General features: G+C 39.8%; 1 protein-coding gene across 9 annotated transcripts in view; it reads left to right on the plus strand.

The window, feature by feature from the left end:
• The window catches only part of LIN52 (lin-52 DREAM MuvB core complex component), a 118,132-nt gene that overhangs the window by 85,041 nt on the left and 10,755 nt on the right, over window positions 1–22,336 (plus strand).

Raw genomic sequence — 22,336 nt, forward strand, 5'->3', positions numbered from 1 at the left:
CCTGTAGTCCTAGCACTTTGGGAGGCTGAGGCGGGTGGATCACGAGGTCAGGAGATCGAGACCATCCTGGCTAACATGGTGAAACCCCATCTCTACTAAAAATACAAAAAATTAGCCAGGCGTGGTGGTGGGTGCCTGTAGTCCTAGCTACTCGGGAGGCTGAGGCAGGAGAATGGTGTGAACCCAGGAGGCGGAGCTTGCAGTGAGCAGAGATTGTGCCACTGCACTCCAGCCTGGGTGACAGAGTGAGACTCCGTCTCAGAAAAAAAAAAGAAAAATTAACCAGCCTTTCAAACAGCATTTAGAGTAAAAGGAAACATACTTAATCTAATACCTGAGTGAACTGGGTTACATGTTAAGAATTTCTGGACATAGGCCAGGTGTGGTGGCTCACACCTGTAATCCCAAAACTTTGGGAGGCTGAGGCAGTCGGATCACTTGAGGTCAGGAGTTTGAGACACCTGGCCATCATGGCAAAACCCCATCTCTACTAAAAATACAAAAATTAGCGGGGCATGGTGGCCCGTGCCCAGCTACTTGGGAGGCTGAGGCAGGAGAATCGCCTGAACCTGGGAGGTGGAGTTTCCAGTGTGCCGAGATCACGCCAGTGTACTCCAGCCTGGGCAACAGAGTGTGACTCTTGTCTCAAAATAAAAAAGAATTTCCGGAGAGAAAGGAATGTTAAAATTTGGAAACTGTTTTTTGGGCCTTGAAAATGAAACACATTTTCATATCTGGGCTGTCTCACTGACTTGAGCCTTACCTTAGTGACTGTTTCTAAAATGTCTTCTTTTCACACATCCCCAGTCCACATTTCTTTTTCTACTGTTTCAAGAGAAGTTCCCTTTTACCAGTAATATCTAGACTATCTTGAGTAAACCTTCTTCTTTAATATCAAAATCCTTTTGTCTCTTTTCTCCTCCCTTTTTCCCAATTCCAAGAAGTATCCTTTCTCTTAAGAGTTACCTTCCTTTTCTGTGTATTCTGGTTGCTGTTTTCTGGTGACTTGTAAGGAACCTTCAGCCTTATTTCCATGTTTTTTCCCCTCTCTCCAGCATCATAAGTCTGTTCCTCTTCCAACATCATTTTCTCTCCAACATTTCCAGTGGAAGGGATCTCATTTCCATTGCCAGACAATTAGAATCATCCCAGTAGAATTCTCCCATCTCTCTACTTCTCTTAATTTATAGCCACAGTTGTTATTTATGATGTTAGTTGCAATACAGAAAGAAAGCAAATTTCTCTCACACATAAATAGTTCAATGTATTTGAAGAGATCTATCATAGTACCCCCTTTTAAAACTTGTTCATGTTGCCAATCATGTGTTTCTGTTTTTTCAAAATTAGAGCTTATATTATGCCTCAGACACTATTAGATTCTATGATCTAAAAGATAAAACATCTATGAGATACTTATCCAGTGAGGGACAGTCATGTAATCAGATAACTGTATTTCATTGTAAAAGAAGTTTGTGTGAAGTTCATGGCTGACATGATGGAAGGAATAAGCAGCTCTGCCTGAGTGGGGGTTTCAGGAAAAGCTTCACAGAAGAGACACTGGAAGCTGGGTCTTGAAGAGCACATAAAAATCTCCCAGATGGACATCAGCAGTACTGGAATACGAAAGAGGGGAGGAGTGATGGGCCTGTTTAAGTAATTAGAATAACGTGGACAGGAACAGAAGTGTGAAGTCACATGGTGCATTTGAAGACCTGCTAGTTGTTCCTGTGTAGCAGGAGCATATGGAAGAAAAGCAAGAGACGAAGTTGTTCATTAGATGTGAGCTCCATGAGAGCCAGGACCTCACCTGGCCCATTCGTTATTGTATCCACATTGCCTAGTGCATAACAGATGCTTAGTAAATATCCAGTGAATAAATAAATAAAGAGGTAGGTAAGGGCCAGATCTAGAAGTGATTTTTGTCTAAATTCCACAAAGACTGACTTTTTTTGCTCTTTTAGGACTTGTATATCTTCTATAGGTTCTTAAGCATAATTATTAATGGGCATTTTTTCCCTTTTTGTGTGTTTTTGGGGTAAATATGAACTATTAAATTATTTGATTACCTGCCAGAACTCATAGTGCCACATTTTGCCAAATTACCAACCTCAAAAAAAAAAGGAAATAATTTTTATTGAGGTGAACTCTATAATACCCTGTTTAACTTTATAGAAGTTGCCTTGGAGTTTAAATGTTCCATTTTCTCCCTGATTAAAAAAGGAAGAGATAGAAAAGTTAGAGGTTTTTTTTTTTTTTAGTTTGATGTTTCATATTAGACTACAGTGTGATATATTATAGTTTCTATAAGCAGTAGAAACTATAAAGATAGATATAAACTGTCCAAAATTAAGTACTGAGAGAAAAATATTAAAAGCAAAATTAATAGAACCTTGATATTGTGGGACAATATCAAGCAGTTTAACATACCTGTAACTAGAGTTCCAGAAGGAAAGGAGTTAGGTACAGGCCAGAAAAAAAAAAAAATTTAAAGACATAAATGATCCCAGGCATGGTGGTTCACCTGTAATCCCACACTTAGAGATACTGTGGCTGGTATATTGCTTGAGCCCAGGAGTTTGAGACAAGCCTGGGCAACATAGTGAGACTCCGTCTGTACCAAAAAAAAAAAAAAAAAAAAAATTAGCTTGGTGTACTCTATATCTTTAACATGTTTCTGAAAAATTCTGCCATTAAATGAAAGGTACTGGCCAGGCATAGTGGCTCATGCCTATAATCCTAACACTTTGAGAGGCTGAGGTGGGTGGATCACTTGAGCCCAGGAGACCAGCCTGGACAACATAGCAAGATCCCATCTGTAAAAAAAAAATTTGCCAGCCAGGTGTGGTAGCATGCACCTATAGACCCAGCTACTTGGGAGACTGAGGCAGGAGGATTGCTTTGAAGGTCAAGGCTGCAGTGAGCTACAATTGTGACACTACACTCCAGCCTAGGTGACAGAGTGAGAGCCTGTCTAAAAAAAAAAAAAAAACCCAAACAAAAGTCTGTTGTATTTTTTACACCAGAAACAATTAGAAAATAATGTTTCAGAAAGATGATTTTCCCAGTCGTAGTAAGAATATAAAGTACATTAAGTTTTAATCTACAAAAAATTTTAGTGGAAAAAAATTGTAAATTTTATTGACAGGCATTAAAGAAAACCTAAATAAATGTTATGAACTAGAAGGAAAACAAAAGCCATTATACTAGAAATTTAGTAAAAGAATGTTGTCTAAAAAGTAATGAACGGTTATATAAGCAAAGTCAGAACTTACATAGACCTAGAAATAGGAAAATGAATTTAGATAGAATATTATTTTATGTCTGTCTTCATTTTAATATTTTAATTCTTTTTTTTTTTTTTTTTTTTGAGACAGAGTCTTGCTCTGTCACCCAGTCTGGAGAGCAATGGTGCGATCTTGGCTCACTGCAACCTCCACCTCCCAAGTTCAAGCAGTTCTCCTGCCTCAGCCTCCCAAGTAGCTGGGATTACAGGCATGCGCCACCAAACCTGGCTAATTTTTTGTATTTTTAGTAGATATGGGATTTTGCCATATTGGCCAGGCTGATCTCTAACTGACCTCAGATGATCTGCCCACCTCAGCCTCCCAAAGTGCTGGGATTACAGGCATGAGCCACTGCTCTTGGCCCATTTTAATTCTTAAAGCAAACTTAAGTCATATTTCTTGGGAAATTTGTGTCTGTAATGTTTGAAACATTGAATGCTGTTTCTTCACTATTGTAAGGCTTTGTCCATTTCCCTAGCTTTTCTGTGCTCCTACATTCTTCTGTTACAGCACTGTCATATTATATTATAATGGTATATGTATCTCTAGTCTGTGAACTCCTTTTACATCAGGAACCATGGGGAGATAACTGTAGCAAAGCCGTTAAAACACAGGACCTGGAGATAAGGCCACCCGGATCCAGTGCTGCCTCTGCCATTTACTGGCGGTGTAATCTTGACAAGTTATATAACTTCTCTCTCTCAGTTCCTTCATTTATAAAATGAGAATAATAAATTATATCTACTTATAGAGGGGTTGTGAGAATTTTAAGTAATAATACATGTTAAGTGAACATAATCATTAAGAAATGTTAATAATTATGGTTCTTAGCTGTTCCATAGCACAAACTCTTCACTGCGTGTGCTCTAAGTTTGATCAATGTGTAATAAACAGATTAGCATTACAGTGGTGTCAGGTGCAACTTAGGACTGAGCAGGTTATGTGATGTGATGTGTGGAGCAGGTACAACTTGTTTTCAGTAAGAGGTAAGAAGTATAACATCAAGACAGCACCAAAGAAAGATGGCCTTTACTGGAGCCAGTGAGCACTTTGCCTCATTAATATAATACGAATGTAGTTAGATCAGAAAATGTTCTGCTCAAATAGCCACACAGGACTGAATGGCAACCATGTAACTAGTGTGGTGATTATGGAGGTTCCTATGGGCCCTTTGAGAAATTATGCCATCAGAATAAGTGTGCTAACTTGTTTAGTGAGTTTCTGAATATTCTAATCTCTTCAAATTGTGAATGCAAAAAAGTTGAGAACTCCTAATCCTGTATAAAATTGTATCCAATAAATACGTATTGAATGAACCAATTAAAAAAAGAAACTATCAATATTGTTTCTCAGTATCTTTCAAGTGTAGCACAATACTGACATAGAACCTATAATTAAATGCTTTTTGTATAAAAAGCATTCTGTTGTTCATGATCTGAATTTGGATTGCTGATTTGGTTATTACTTAGCCAATTACTTACATGTACTAAGGATTACTTAGTGTTTTTTTGTGTGTTTTGTTTTGTTTTTTGAGACAGAGTTTCGCTCTTGTTGCCCAGGCTGGAGTGCAATGGCATGATCTCAGCTCGCCGCAACCTCTGCCTCCTGGGTTCAAGTGATTCTCCTGCCTCAGCCCCCTGAATAGCTGGGATTACAGGCTTGCACCACCACACCTGGCTAATTTTGTATTTTTAGTAGAGACAGGGTTTCTCCATGTTGGTCAGGCTCGTCTTGGACTCCCAACCTCAGGTGATCCGCCCGCCTTGGCCTCCCAAAGTCCTGGGAGTACAGGCATGACCCATCGTGCCCAGCCTGGATTACTTAGTTTTTACAGCAACATTAATCTTTCATTTTGTGGATTTGGATATGTTTAAATATACAGTTTGTTAAATGTTTTTGTATTTAATGCATTTGCATTCATCTAATCTACTTATTTTAAATCTAATTGTATCCTGACTTCCTAGCATGAGTGGTTAAACAAAAGGAATATTTTTCAAATAATTATTCATAGTATGTAAATAACCTAAGTACTGTACTTTTAAGTCAAAATATAGTATCTTTGTTATTAAAAACAGTGCAGCATAATACAAATTCTGATGTTATTTGAATTTAAACAGAATTGAATTTATGAAGTATTTTTTCTTTAATTATATGGCAGTAATGTCCCAATGCTCAAATTTTTTATCCAGACCATTGATTAATTAGATTTTCTGCCAGTTCTCTTGCGAGAACAAAGCCAGAAGGACAGGGCAAGCTTCCTTTGTGCTTCAGGATGGAGGTAAGAGGTGCCTTTGTCTTTAGTGAAGAAACCCAGGTTCTGTTGCCATAGATCTCCTCTTTGTGAATGAAGTCTTTCTATCAGGGGTTTGACTTGAACCTGAAGGTCTTTTTATATCTCTGCATTTAATTTTTGCTCAGCTCTAGACATCTCCCACTTTTAAAAGGAGCTTTATTATTTTCCACATACAATAAAATTCACCCACTTGAAGTGTACAAGTCAATGGGTTTTTAATACAGTCATATGTTGCTTAACTCTGGGGATATGTTCTCAGAAATTCAACATTAGGTGATTTCATTGTGTGAACATCATAGTGTGTTCTTACACAAACCTAGATAGTATAGCCTACTACACACCTAGGCTATATGGTATAGCCTATTACTCATAGGCCACAAACCTGTACAGTATGTTACTGTACTGAATACTAGAGGCAGTTGGAACACAACAGTAAGTATTGGTGCATCTAAACATAGAAAAGGTAGAGTAAAGATACAGTATAGCTGGGCATGGTGATGGGCACCTGTAGTCCCAGCTACTCAGGAGGCTATGAGGGGGGAGGATTGGTTGAGCCCAGGAGTTCTGGCCTGTAGTGCGCTATGCCAATCAGGTATCTGCACTAAGTTCAGCATCAATATGGTGACCTTATGGGAGCAGGGGCTACCAGTTTGCCTAAGGAAGGGTGAACCAGCCCACGTTGGAAACTGAAGGTCAGAACTCGTGTTCTTATCACTAGCGGGATCATGCCTGTGAATAGCTGCTGCACTCCAGCTTGGGCAACAAAGTGAGACCCCTTCTCTTAAAAAAACAAAAACTAAAACAGTATAATACATTTGAAAAAAAAAATGGTACACCTAGCCTGGGCAACATGTCAAGGTCCCATCTCTGCAAACAAATTAAAAAATTAGCCAGGTATGGTGGTGCATGCTTGTGGTCCTAGCTACTCAGGAGGCTGAGGCAGGAGGATCACTTAAGCCCTCAGTTAAGGGAGGTCGAGGCTGCAGTGAGCCATGATCACACCACTGCACTCTATCCTGGGTGACAGAGTGAAACCTTGACTCAAAGAAAATAATAATAATAATAATAATGTACACCTGTATAGGGTACTTACCATGAGTGGAACTTATAGGACTGGAAGTTGTTCTGGGTGAGTCAGTGAGTGAGTGGTGAGTGAATATGAAAGCCTAGGACATTACACTACTACAAACTTTATAAACACTGTACACTTAGGCTATACTAAGTGTATTAAAATATGTTTCTTTGATAATAAATTAACCTTAGCTTACTGTAGCTTTTTTACTTTATAAACTTCTAATTTTTTTTTTTTAACTTTTTAACTCTTTTGTAATAGCACTTAACTTAAAACACAAGGCTGGGGCATGGTGGCTCATGTTTATAATCTCAGCACTTTGGGAGGCCAAGGTGGGAGGATCAGTTGAGCTGAGGAGTTCAGGGTTGCAGTGAGCCATGATCAGGCCACCATACTCCTGTCCAGGCTATGTAGCGAGGCCCCAGGATCACTTGAAGCCAGGAGTTCAAGACCAGCCTGGGCAATATAGCAAGACCCTGTCTCTACAAAAAAAAAAAAAAAATAGAAATTAGCTGAGCATGGTACTGTGTGCCTGAGGTCCCAGCTATTCAGGAGGCTGAGGTAGGAGGATTGCTTGAGCCCAGGAGTGTGAGGCCGCAGTAAGCTATAATCACACCACTGCACTCCAGCCTGGGTGGCAAAGCAAGATCCCATCTCTTAACACAGACACATACACACACACACACACACACACACCCATTATACAGCTATACCAAAATCTTCTCCTTCTTTATATCCTTTTTCTATAAGATTTTTCTATTTTTAAAATTGTTTAGGCCAGGTGCAGTGGCTCATGCCTGTAATCCCAACACTTTGGGAGGCTGAGGCAGTAGGATCACTTGAGTTGAGGAGTACAGGATTACAGTGAGCCATGATCAGGCCACTGCACTCCTGCCTGGTTGACATAGTGAGGCCCAGTCTCTAAGACACAAACACACACATTAACCTAGAACTACACATGGTTAGGATCATGGGCATTACTCCCTTCTATCTCCACATCTTGTCCCACTGGAAGGTCTTCAGAGGCAGTAACACACATGGAGCTGTCATCTCCTGTGATAACAGTGCCTTCTAGAATACCTCCTGTAGGAGCTGCCTGAGGCTGTTTCATATTATAATTATTGAGATTGAGCCATGCTCTGTCACCCAGGCTAGAGTGCAGTGGCGCGATCTCGGCTCACTGAAACTTCCACCTCCTGGGTTCAAGCAATTTCCGGCTAGTTTTTCTATTTTTAGTAGAGACGGGGTTTCACCATGTTGGCCAGGCTGGTTTTGAACTCCTTACCTCAAGTGATCCGCCTGCCTTGGCCTCCCAAAGTGCTAGGATTACAGACATGAGCCACTGCACCCAGCTATAGTTAACTTTTTTTTTTTAATAAGTAGAAGTACTTTCTAAAATAATGACAAAAAGTATAATAAATACATAAACCAGTAATATTGCCATCTATCATTATCAAGTATGTACTATACATAATTGTGTGTGCTGAACTTTTATATGACTGTCAGCACAGTAGGTTTGTTGACACCAGCATTACCACAAACACATGAGTATTGCGTTGCACTATGACGATGTTACAACAGCTACAACATCCCTAGGAGATAGGAATTTTTAAGTTCCATTATAATCTTATGGGACCATCATCATGTATGTGGTTCATTGTTGGCTGAAATTTTATGCAGCACATGACTATATTTACAGAATACTTCAGCTATCAGCACAGTCTAATGTTTTAATATTTCTATCACCCCAAAAGAAACTCCATATCCATTTGAGTCATTCCTTATTCCTCCTCACTCCCCTCACCTGCCCTGCTAGACCAAAGTAACCACTAACCTATTTTCTATCTCTGGGTTTTATTTCATTTTATTGCCAAATAATATTCCATTACATGGATAAACTATGTTTTGTTTATTCATTCATCGGGACATTTGGGTTGTTTCCACTTTTTTTTTTTTTGAGACTGAGTTTCCCTCTTGTTGCCCAGGCTGGAGTGCAATGGTGCGATCTCGGCTCACTGCAACCTCCACCTCCTGGGTTCAAGCGATTCTCCTGCATCAGCCTCCCAAGTAGCTGGGATTACAGGCATGTGTCACCACACCCGGCTAATTTTGTATCTTTAGTAGGGATGGGGTTTCTCCATGTTGGTCAGGCTGGTCTCGAACTCCTGACCTCAGGTGATCTGCCTGCCTTGGCCTCCCAAGGTGCTGGGATTACAGGTGTGACCTACTGCGCCCGGCCTGTTTGCACTTTTTGACTATTATAAATAATGCTGCTGTGAACATTCATGTACAAGTTTTGTGTCATCGTTTTCAGCTTTTGATGTAAGGGGATGTTTGTATATTACGCCATAAGATATGCATCAGAACACCCTAGATAAAGTTTTAACTTAATGTGAGAATAACATATCATGCAATGGTCCAAATACATTTTACTAAACTGATAGGTCACTCAACCATTCATTAGTCTCTCCTATGTCTTTTTGAGTTATTTAGAAACTGTGACTTAGTAAGCAAAAACACAGCCCTTTTTGTTTTCATCAGTCTGAATATTGGATTTCATTTCAAGGGACTCTAAAGTTTGATATTTTATATCTTGAGCTAGGATGGAAAAGAATGATGTATTGTGAATTCATTTACAGTTGGTTGGCTATCTTGGGGCATGAAAAGCTGAATGACAACAATTGGTCATACCTCTGTTATGTTTTTATTTTGTTTGTTGGTTTATTTATTTATTGAGATGGAGTCTCGCTCTGTCGCCCAGGCTGGAGTGCAATGGCGTGATCTCTGCTCATTCCAACCTCCACCGCGTGCACTCAAGCAATTCTCCTGCCTCAGCCTCCTGAGTAGCTGGGATTACAGGCACCCGCCACCAGGCCTGGCTAATTTTTTGTATTTTTGGTAGAGACGGGGTTTCATCATGTTGGCCAGGCTGGTCTCAAACTCCTGACCTCAAGTGATTCACCCACCTCGGCCTCCCAAAGCACGGGGATTAACAGGTGTGAGCCACTGCACCCGGCCTGTTGTTGTTTTTAAATCTCAGTCATAGATTTTTGTTTCATTTTTGCTTAGAGTGTAACTTTGCAAGAAAGAATCTATACATTTAAAATGCTGAATAGATTTCTGGCATACAGAAATTAATTTTTATATTCACATTAACCTCAAAGACACATCATTGATTGTACAGATGAAGTGAATGTACCCAGCAGCTGAAGGTGAACTTGAGCAATAATGGTTCAAAGAATGTGATTAATGGTAGGAATCTTTAAGTGTATTATTCATATTGTCTTTTGGCCGTTGACTCAATTCTGGATTTTGGGATTTATTAGAAATAGGATCCCTTAATCAAATCAAAGCTAGATTAGTGGGGACTTAATTAATAAGTACTCTTTATTAAAATAATTTTTTTTTTTTTTGCGACAGATTCTTGCTCTGTCGCCCAGGCTGGAGTGCAGTGGTGCGATTTTGGCTCACTGCAAACTCTGCCTCCTGGGTTCAAGTGATTCTCGTGCATTAGCCTCCCGAGTAGCTGGGATTACAGGTGTATGCCACCACACCTAGCTAATTTTTGTATTTTTTAGTAGAGACGGGGTTTTGCCATATTGGCCAGGCTGGTCTCAAATTCCTGGCCTCAAGTGATCCACCCACCTCAACCTCCCAAAGTGCTGGGATTACAGGTGTGAGCCACCACACCCAGGCTAGCTTTTGTAGTTCTTCTACCTTCAAAAAAAATAGAGAGGCTGGACATAGTGCCTCACGCCTATAATCCTAACACTTTGGGAGGCCATGGTGGGAGGATCACTTGAGGCCAGGAGTTCAGGACCAGCCTGGCCAACATAGTGAGACCCCATCTCTACAAAAAAAGCAACTTAAAAATTAGCTGAGCATGATGGCATGCACCTGTAGGCCCGGCTACTCAGGAGGCTGAGGTGAGAGGACCACTTGAGCCCAGGATTTTGAGGAGCTATGATCACGCCACTACACTCCAGCCTGGGCAACAGAATGAGACCCTGTCTCAAAAAATAATAATAATACAGTAATATATTTATAAAGGCTCATTCAAGCCCATCACTCCCTTTCTAAAGCTTTTCCTGTCCATCCAAACCAAGTCTTCTGCAGAATTAATTATCTCCATTCTATCCTCATAAATGTGTTCTATACTCATATGGGATTCATTTACATTGTTTGATAATAATTTATTGCCCAGGCTGTCTTCTGCCAAGATTCTCAAGGTTAAGGACTGTATTGTAGCCTTAATACTGAGTACAATAGATAGCAATAGAGGGCTATAGTTTTGGTAAAAATTCTGATTCTTTGGGCCGGGCATGGTGACTCATGCCTGTAATCCCAACACTTTGGAAGGCCTAGGCAGGCGGATCATTTGAGGTCAGGAGTTCGAGACCAGCCTCGCCAACATGGTGAAACCCCGTCTCTACTAAAAATACAAAATTAGCTGTGTGTGGTGGCACATGCCTGTAGTCCCAGCTACTCGGGAGGCTGCGGCAGAATCGCTTGAACCCAGGAGGTGGAGGTTGCAGTGAACCAAGATCAGGCCACTGCACTCCAGCCTGGGTGACAGAGTGAGACTCCATCTCAAAAAAAAAAAGAAAAAAAAGGAAAAAAAATCTAATTCTTCGGCTAAATGTTCTCATTTTTCCTTCTGTAGGCCATATTTTCTAAAAGACACCCCCCTTGTGGTTTAATTGTGAGAAGTATGCTTTATGATTATAATTTTGATAAAATAAAAGCCTGCCTCCTCTGTTAGTAATGAAGTAGAGCTGCAGGGAACTGGAAACAAAATGAAAGAGCCTGGATAATATAGGCTAATGGTTCTCAGACTTTAGCATGAGTTAGAATCACCTGTAGGGCTGGTTAAACCATGGATCCTGTGCTCAAGCTCTTGAGTTTCTGATTCAGTAGATTTGGTATGGAGCCTAACAAGTTCTGAAGTGATGCTTATGTAGTTGGTCCAAGTACCACACTCTGAGAACCACTAACATTATAAATTCTAACTAACCTACCTGAAAGACATCCAGTTTACTGAAATAGGTTCTGTTCCTGATATCCCCACCTGGCCCTCTCTTGAAGATCTTGTGGGGGAAGGTACTCCATATTTGCAAAGCTCTCTACCTGCATAGTGTCTACACTGAGGACAAACTCTTGGTGAGCAAACTTAAGCGCTCAAAGGAGGGAGGAGGAATTTTTTTTTTTTTTTTTTTTTGAGACGGAGCCTCGATCTGTCACCCAGGCTGGAGTGCAGTGGCATGATCTCGGCTCACTGCAAGCTCCGCCTCCCGGGTTCACGCCATTCTCCTGCCTCAGCCTCCCAAGTAGCTGGGACTACAGGCGCCTGCCACCACGCCCAGCTAATTTTTTTTTTTTTGTATTTTTAGTAGAGACGGGGTTTCACCGTGGTCTCGATCTCCTGACCTCGTGATCCGCTCGCCTCGGCCTCCCAAAGTACTGGGATTACAGGCGTGAGCCACCGCGCCCAGCCTAGGGAGGAGGAATTTTTTAAGGAAGAATGGTAGATCTCTTTTGGTGTCTCATTATTTGCAATTGTAAGAGCACATAATGGGCACACAGTAAAATGTCTACTAACTGATTAAACTAGTTTAGAACTCTAACCTTCTGATTTTGAGGCCAGTGGTCTTGCATATAAAAATGCTTCTTTTCACTTTCACTTTGGCATTGGTATGAATGCAATTAAAATTAATGAAGTGAAAAAAATACATTTTAAATTTAATTATTAAGAATCATAGGCCTGGCTGGGCACAGTGGCTTATGCCTGTAATATCGGTACTTTGGGAGGCTGAGGCAGGAGAATCACTTGAGCCAAGGAGTTCAAGACCAGCCTGAGCAACGTAGTGAGACCCTGTCTACAAAAAATAGAAAAATTACCTGAGCATGGTGGTACGCACTTGTAATCCCAGCTACTGGAGAGACTGAGAGGTGGAAGGATCACTTGAGCCAGGAGGTAGAAGCTACAGTGAGCCGTGATCATGCCACTGCACTCTAGCCTGGGTGATGGAGCAAGACTCTGTCTCAAAAAAAAAAAAGAAAAAAGAAAAGAAAAGGAAAGAATGGAAGGCCATTTGCAGTGGCTCACACCTGTAATCCCAGCATTTTGGGAGGACAAAGTGAGAGGATCACTTATTAAGGTCAGGAGTTCAAGACCAGCTCTGGCAACATAGCGAGACCTCATCTACAAAAAAATTTTTAAGAAGAAAAAAAACCGGTCCAGGCATGGTGGCCAGCTACTCAGGGGGCTAAGGTAGGAGGACTGTTTGAGCCTAGGAGGTTGAGGCTGCAGCGAGCCATGATCACACCAGTGCCCTCCAGCCTGGGCGATAGCAAGACCCTGTCAAAAAAAAAAAAAAAAAAAATTCTAGTACATGCTTATGCTTATACTAGAATCTAATTAACCAGATTTTCCCCCGTCTATTGTGTTTTGCCACATTATGTATAGTTTATTTTAAGATCCTAAATTATGGTCTGTATTATCATTGAAATAGTATTCTTTCATTTAATACACATTTACTATATGTTAACCATAAGCAGGTTAAGCTGTAGAGTGTCAGTGATACAGACTATTATACTCAATATAATTTTCTGGCTGAGGATCCTTTTGTGTTCTAATTATTTTAAACTAGTAGTTCATGAATTTTGTAAATAAGATTATTCAGAAACATCAATATCAAATATTCTGAAAAAACAAAGTTTACTAGCGGTTATTTCTAATCACAGGGAAAGTAACCACTACCATATGACTTCCTAAGTAGACACATCAAGTTCTTACCTGATTGTGATGTGGTTTTGAAACAAATTCATAAGCAAATGAAGACAGAAATTGTTGTACCTTTGTACTGCTACATGATTTTAGAGGAAAAAGTTTTTTAAAATTAAGACTGACTAGATGGCTACTGTATATTGTGCTTTTTATTTATTTGTTTATTTTTTTGAGACAAGGTCTCACTCTGTCACCCAGGTTGGAGTGCCGTGGCGCAATCTCGGCTCACTGCAACTTCTGCCTCCCAGGCTCAAGCAGTCCTCCCACCCAAGCCTTCTGAGTTGCTGGGACCACAGGTGCATGCCACCATGCCCAGCTAATTCTTTGTATTTTTTGTGGAGAGGGGGTTTTGCTGTGTTGCCCAGGCTGTTCTGAAACTCCTGAGCTCTAGCGGTCTGCCCGTCTAGGCCTCCCAAAGTGCTGGGATTACAGGTGTGAGCTACTGCGCCTGACCTTTTGTGCATTTTTTCCAAGTCCATTAGGGAAATTATCTTTAAAAGTATTTTCACATTGATGAATTTATTGTTCAGTCAGGTTGAGAAAATGAGCCATATTTATTGAAACCACAATGCAAACAATTAAAAATCAAATTATCAGTTAAATTATCAGCTAAGTAATGTAGATGCTGATTTGTCCAAACCAGCTAAGTAATGTAGATGCTGATTTGGACAAATCAGCATCTGTGAAGTAAAAGAATGATCGCAGTAAAATTGGATTAGCGAGGTCATCATTTATATATACAGTTGTTGATAGTGTGAGGGCAAAGTATTAATAGTAGAAATTTAGTTAGACTAGTGGAATTTTAACTTAAGCTATTCCTTTTTGTGACTTGTTAGCTATCAAACTGGCCTGGACCTGAAAGTTAGTCTTGCTACCTATCTCAAAAGCTTCTTTTGAGAAGATTCAGTAAGTAACCAAGGACTCTTTCTCTCCACTTGCCAGCAAATTTTGTAGAAGCAACATGTTAAGCCGGGCAGTTTCCCTCATAGTTGTTTTATGGGCAAAGTGAAAATTGTATTCTTAGATTCATCAGTATGATTTCTTAAATATTTAAGAGAGAGAAAGCTTGGAAGGTAGTAGCTCCTTATTATTAGGCTTAACCTGAGTTTGATTTGGTAGATTTTTTAAAATATGTAATCTGTGTTTGATTCTTGGTTGTATGTAATTTGTTCCTCATCTAAAGAATTTAACGATGGAAATAAACATTCGTGCCATGAAAAGTTACCCTTCTCTCTCTCTCTTTTTTTTTTTTTTTTTTTTTAGACGGAGTCTCACTCTGTCGCCCAGGCTGGAGTGCAGTGGCGCGATCTCAGCTCACTGCAAGTTTCATCTCCCGGGTTCACGCTATTCTCCTGCCTCAGCCTCCCGAGTAGCTGGCACTACAGGTGCCCGCCACCACGCCCGGCTAATTTTTTTTGTATTTTTAGTAGAGACAGGGATTCACCATGTTAGCCAGGATGGTCTCGATCTCCTGACCTCGTGATCTGCCTGCCTCGGCCTCCCAAAGTGCTGGGATTACAGGCATGAGCCACCGCACCCAGCCAAAAAGTTACCCCCTTCTAAAGCTTTTTCTGTCCATCTATTTCCAGGCCAATTAATCATCCCTGTCTCTGCTCCCTGGCCTACTCTTCCCTGAGTACTCATTCATGTTGCTTCTAACTTATGAATGATATTATGATATGTAGTGATAATGAGGAAAAAGCTATATTTCCAGGGAAGCATTTGGTGAGGTTTTCTTTTTATTATGGAAAATTTTTAAGCTAACTAAAGTACAGAGAATGTTACAATGAACCCTGTGTACCCATCCCCAGCTTCAAAAATGATCAACTTTCTGCTATTCTTGTTTTATCTGTACCCCCTTTATCACACTTTTTGTTATGTTGTTTACTATAATATTTTAAGGCAAATCCTAGATGTCATACCATTTCATTCATAAATACGTTCATACATATCTCTAACCAGAAGATCCCCCCTTTTTTGAAGCACTACCATTATTAACATATCAAACAGAATAAAATAATAATTATTTAATAACATCTAATAGTCCATGTCCAGTTCGGCTCAAAATTGTTTTTTTACAATAGGTTTGTTTGAATCAGGATCCAAACAAGGTCTGTACATTGCATTTAGTTGACATGAATCTTAAGTCTCTTTTAATTTCTCTGTAACTGTACCCCCTAGTTCCTCTGGATTTTTTTCCCCATTAATTAATGAAGAAGATGGGTTGTTTGTCTGATAGGATTCCCCACATTTTCTCACTCTGTCACCCAGGCTGGAGTGCACAGGTGTGATCTTCACTCACAGTAGCCTTGACATCCTGGGCTCAACTGATCCTCCCACCTCAGCCTCCCAAGTAGCTGGGACCACAGGCACATGCCACCATGCCTGGCTAATTTTTGTATTTTTTGTGGAGATGGGATTTCTCCATGTTGCCTGGGCTGCGCTCAAGCTATCCACCCACCTCGGCTTCCCAAGTTGGTGGGATTACAGGCGTGAGCCACCACACCCGGCCCCCACATTTTAAGTTTGGATAATTTTATCCTAGTGATGTCATTTAACATGTTCTTCTTTCCCGCCAAATTTCCTGTAAGCTGATAGAGCTAGATAATGGATTGGGTTTGGATTCAGTCTTTTTGGCAAGAATGCTTCATAATGGTACTGTGTGCTCCCTGTTCCTTCACATCAAGACTGACATGACATCTGTCTGTTCCAGTTTGAGTGAAGATCAGTGGCTTTGGGTGGTATCAGTCATATTATTTTCAAAATAATAACAGTAATGATAATAACATTTATTATTCTATTAAATCGGCAACTGTTTGGCTTCCCTGAAATACAGTTCAAAGAAGAATGGCAGAAAAAATGTTAAATTTTTCCTTTTTTCATTTGTCAATTTTCAGAATGAGTTGAAGTGACTGAGGACTTTTTAAAAATATCATAGATGTTTGTATTTGTTGTATTTAGATCTATTACAATCATTATTCTTTTTTTCTTCAAAATGGTCCCATCTTTAGTGGGTGCCCCTTCAAGTTGGCTCCTGTCTTTTGACATGACCCTAGTACATCTTTTTTCTTTTTTATTTATTTTTTCTTCTTTTTTAAAAATTTTTTCTTATTTTTTGTTAGACTGAAACATGGAAGACCCTAGTAACCTTGATAACCTTCTTGCTTTCAGGCATGTCAGGATATCCGTGGTTCACTTACTTCTCCAGATTTGGAATCTTATCCATTTCTCCAAGGAACCCTGGTTTCTTTTAGTAGAAATCTAGGCACTAATAGTACTCATTGTTAAGAGACTGTCATTGTCTCTAGGCCTGTTCTATGAACAGGGTAGGTAAATATGGTTTTAGTGAAAAGACAAAAAGGAATTGTATTCTTACCAATAATGCAGCCAGTTCAAATTTAAAATATTTGGGGATTGGGGGTTTTTATGTAATATATTTGATTTTATAATGATTTCTTTTTTTTTTTTTTTTTTTTTTTTTGAGATGGAGTCTTGCTCTGTCACCCAGGCTGGAGTGCAGTGGCTTAATCTCAGCTCACTGCAAGCTCCACTTCCTGGGTTCACGCCATTCTCCTGCCTCAGCCTCCCGGTTAGCTGGGACTACAGGCTCCGCCACCACATCTGGCTAATTTTTTGTATTTTTAGTAGAGACGGGGTTTCACCATGTTAGCCCGGATGGTCTCAATCTCCTGACCTCGTGATCTGCCTGCCTCGGCCTCCGAAAGTGCTGGGATTACAGGCGTGAGCCACCGCACCCAGCCAGTGATTTCTTTTTTAATGCTGAAAATCTTGGTTCCTCATAACTAACATAATTATTTTATTTAACCTACAATAAAAGTTACTTCAAAATAACTAACTACATATAACAACAAGACCCCTGGATGCAGCTTAAGGTTTCTTTCTATTTCATTCATTTATTTATTTTTGAGACAGGGTCTCACTCTATTGCTCAGGCTGGAGTGTAGTGACACGATCATCCCTCTCCCTATTGATGGATATTTGAGTTGTTTCTCATCTTCAGTTATTACAAATAGTACTGAACTGAATAGGCATGTGAGTAACTCTAAAGTGGAATTTCTGGGTTAAAGGGTAAAATGCATATGTAATTTTACTTAAACAAAAATATTTGATGCTCAGTGTTTAATTAAGAACTGAGGCCGGGCACAGTGGCTCATGCTTGTAATCACAGCACTTTGGGAAGCCGAGGTGGCTGGATCACTTGAGATCAGGAGTTCGAGACCATCCTCGCCAACATGATGAAACCCCATCTCTACGAAAAAACACAAAAAATTAGCCAGGCATGGTGGCTCACACCTGTAATCCCAGCTACTTGGGAAGGCTGAGGCGGGAGAATCGCTTGAACCCAGGAGGCGGAGGTTGCAGTGAGCCAAGATGGTGCCACTGCACTCCAGCCTGGGTGACAGAGTGAGACTCTGTCTCAAAAAAACAAACAAACAAACAAAAAACTGAAAAGGAAATAGAGTTCCTCTTTCCTCATATATGAATATATTATTTCAACAGATTGTTGATCACCTACCATATGCTTGGTATTGTTCTAATTGCCGGGGATACAGCAAGAGGTTCTGCAGAACTTCATGGAGCATGAAAGTAAATAAACAAAGTTAATTTCAAGGCCAGGCATGGTTGCTCACACCTTTAATCCCAGCACTTTGGGAGGCTGAGGCAGGTGGATCACTTGAGCCCAGGAGTTCAAGGCTGCAGTGAGCCAAGATTGTGCCACTACTCTCCAGGCTGGGCAACAGAGCAAGACCCTGTCTCAGGGGGAACAAAAAGTTAATTTCAGATTTTGTTAAGTGCTGTAAAGGAAGTAAATAGGTTGATATTCAAGAAAGCACCTGAAGGCCAGGCGCGGTGGCTCACGCCTGTAATCTAGCACTTTGGGAGGCCGAGGTAGGCGGATCACAAGGTCAGGAGATTTTTGGCCAGGCATGGTGGTTCATGCCTGTAATCCCAGTACTTTGGGAGGCCAAGGCTGTTGCATCACTGGAGGCCAGGAGTTCAAGACCAGCCTGGCCAACATGGTGAAACCCCATCTCTCCTGAAAATACAAATATTAGCCGGGCGTTATGGCGCATGCCTTTAGTCTGAGCTACTCTGAAGTCTGAGACACAAGAATCACTTGAATGGGAGGTAGAGGTTGCAGTGAGCCAAGATTGCACCACTGTACTCCAGCCTGGGTGACGGGGTGAGACTCCATCTCAAAAAAGAAAAAAAAGTAAAAAAGAAGAAAGAATTTCATACATTATCTTATTTAATCTCATAAGAGTCTGCAAAGTCTATTTTATAATTCCCATTTTACAGAAAAAACCAATGTTCAGAAAAGTAAATTACTTGTTTGTGGTCTTAAAGTTTGGAAATGGGGGCTGGGGTTTGAATATGTCTAATTCCAATGCCAGATAAGATAAAAACCTTTTTCAGTGTATTGCATTGCCTCTCTTAACCAAAAAGAAAGCAAAAAATAATGAGTTAGCAGAGTAAATGGTTTTGATTCTCATTTTAACCTGACAGAAATACATATTTTTTTTTTCTTTTAAAGTACTGCTCTTGTTTATCACTGGATTATTACACATTCAAAATATATATGCTTGCTTTATTTTGGGGATATTTGTTGTATAAGAAAATAGAGGAATATGCCTTTTTGTCCAAGCTAAATAAAACAACTTCATTATCCATTTTTATTGTTTTTTTATTTAATGATGGTTCTACTTTTGAAATACCACAGCAAAAATATGTTACAGGTATTTCTAGCCTTTTCAAATTATGTGCCTTCTAAGTGTCCTATTTATTTATTTCACAAATATTTGTTAACATCTGTGTGCACGTTACTTTACAAGTGTCGGTTGAATTAACTTTCGTAAATGTAATAGCAAAAACATTGTGCAGGGTTCTGTAAATAGCCATAAAGTTAATCTTAGGGGAAAATTTTTTTCTTGTGCCAGCACTTACTGAGCACTTAACTGTATTATCTTTAAGGCTCACAATAACTCAGTAAGGTAGATACCAATCCCCACTTAACAGAGGAAGGAACTGAGGCACGGAGAGCCTACATAATTCATCTGAGATCACTAATACGTGATGGATTTACACCTAAGGTAGATTTAAATCCCTTATGATCATAGGTTTTCTGTCATAAGTATTAAAAGTTTCTATTAAACAACAAAATAGTTTATAGGGAAATATTATATTTGTCCTCACTAGTATTTTAAATTAAATCCATAATGTTGTCCAATGAACCATACACAAAAATTCATAGAGATTTTTTGTATGTGCTTTAAACTAGAACTAGCTGCAGTTAAAACCCAGATTGTAATTTTACAAACAAGGCCACCCCTAACAATATTAAAATAAAATGATATTATTCCCTGGCTTAAAGAAAAATTCTCCAATAACCATGGGAATGCTTGTGGTATGAAGACAGCGTCTTAAATCTCGATGCAAGTCATACACAAAGTGTTATTGCGATGAAAAAATAGTGGCGTGAATAATACCCGCTCACAGCCCAAGACACTTGATGTATCTTGGGCCTCAGTGTTTGTTGGATTTTACAATTTCATGAGGAAGATTTGTATTTTTTTTAAAAAGTTCTATATTTCTGTGTGTTCCACTTGATGTCAAATCTGTATTCTTAGGTTGTAGGGTTCCATTAAAAAAAATAAATAATCTCAGCCCCTCCTCCCTCCACCCCCGTTTTCCCCCACACTCATTTTGTATAATATGGTAATGATATCACCGTAGCAGTAATTACGGGTCATCTTCATTTCTTTCATCTCTGCCTGTTCTGATGGCTTCATTCCTTTGACGGGAAAGATTTGGCTCTGGGTGCTATGATTATTTTGTTAAGCGTTATTCGAATAGACAGGAGTGAGAGAAATTAATCAATCCAAATGCAATTAGCATCATGTTTAACCCAGTGATGGACGTCTCAAGGTGAAACAGCCAGGGGAGTTTCAGACATTATTATTCAATCCAGTGGTTCTTATCTAAATTATAATCAAGAGAGGTTTTTATTGGCTTCTCAGTGTGAAGATGTAACCCTTTCCCTGCCCTGGGGGTCAAGAAGACTAGGCCTTCATCATCCCTAGACGTTAGCTGTTGCCAGCTGCCAGCCCCTTGAAGTCAGATAGACAGGGCAGGAAAGTTGTCTGAATATGCAGGTCATTTGAAATTATCTATACTGTGATCCTGGTCTGATTTTCCTGAGAGTGGAACCTAGCCTATGAATAAGCTACTCTGTCTAACTTGGGGCAAAATATTTTGTGTTCTGATCAAGTCACTTTGACTAGTTGTTGTTCTTCTATCTTAACCTTACATGATAGATTATTATTGCTGTTCTTACTTTATGGATGAGGATATTAAGTCTGTGAAGCTACTAGCCTTTGGTCATAATAAGTGTTTCACCAGGATGTATTACTATGTAAAGGCCCTGAAGCATGAATGTTCTACACAAATTTATGAGTATTTAATAAAAGTTCTAGCCCCCAGAGTATTAATTCATTGCTCTGATCTCATTGCCTTTCATTCAATTGAGTTGTACCCTTGAAAAGGAAACCAAGTAAAACTATGAAATAGACCTGTCAGGTCCTCAGAAAAGGAAACAAAGTGCAGCTAAGAAGTTGTTAGCTCTCATTTCTCGAACACAGATCTTTGGGGGTTTTTTGCTGTTGTTTTGGTTTGTTTCTAGTAGGAAGAAGGATGATAAGAATACATATTTGAAATCTAGTCTTGTTTTGCTCTTAAAAGAGGGCAGAGCAAGGAGAGTTGATGGAGAAACAGTCTTTCACTTGAATGCAACATTTTTCAAATGCCTGACAATTAAGATTCTTCTACTTCTGCCTTCAATCATCAGGCATCATGGCTGACACTTCCCATATTTTATGTTCCTGCTTGATGTTTTATATTCTGAAAATAAATCTGTTGGTTGGATATTTCTGTCCTTTTTTTCTGTTATGAAAAGCCATTAAAATTATTTTCCATATTGGAACTGTCCAAATTTGTTTACCTGCACATTGAGTCCTGGCTTTTCTTTTTCATATTACTTCTTGGATAAAACACTGTCTGCAAATGGGTGTTACTATGAATTGAAGAAAAAAAGTTTGATATAAAATTATCTTTCTCAGGCTGGGCATGGTGGCTCATGCCTGTAATCCCAGCACTTTGGGAGACTGAGGCAAGAGGATTGCTTGAGGCCAAGAGTTCAAGACCAGTTCAACATAGCAAGACCCCATATCTACAAAAAATTAAAGTTATAAAGTAAAATAAATAATAAAATTTTCTTTCTCAGCAGTCACTGGAGGGAACATTGTTCTTGGCCACTGCACCCTTTTGGAAGAGTCCTGATAAAGAGCCAAGATACCCAATAGAAAGATAATCTAGAAAGTGTGCTCCCAAAAAGATTTTTTTGAGAACACTGAGGACAAAAATTTTGATAGTCTGTGATAGTTTGATCCAGACTGTTCTTTTCTCAGGTATATAGTATTTTAGTCTCCTTTTTGAAATATTTTATTATGCCTAAATAACTTTTTTTTTTTTTTTTTTTTTTTTGAGACAGAGTCTTACCCTGTCACCCAGGCTTGAGTACACTGGTGCGATCTCAGCTCACTGCAACCTCCGCCTCCCAGATTCAAGCAATCCTCCCCCTTCAGCCTCCCAAGTAGCTGGGATTACAAGCATGTGCCACCATGCCTAGCTAATTTTTGTATTTTTACTAGAGATGGGGTTCCACCATGCTGCCCAGGCTGGTCTCAAACTCCTGACCTCAAGTGATCTGGCTGCCTTGACCTCCCAAAGTGCTGAGATTATAGATCTGAGCCACCATGCCTGGCCACCTAAAGAACTTTAGGCAAAAGCCTCAAGGCTGCCGACCTTCAAATGCTACTTTT

Source organism: Pan troglodytes, chromosome 15, assembly GCF_028858775.2.
Source record: "Pan troglodytes isolate AG18354 chromosome 15, NHGRI_mPanTro3-v2.0_pri, whole genome shotgun sequence".
In the NCBI taxonomy this organism is placed as follows: domain Eukaryota; kingdom Metazoa; phylum Chordata; class Mammalia; order Primates; family Hominidae; genus Pan; species Pan troglodytes.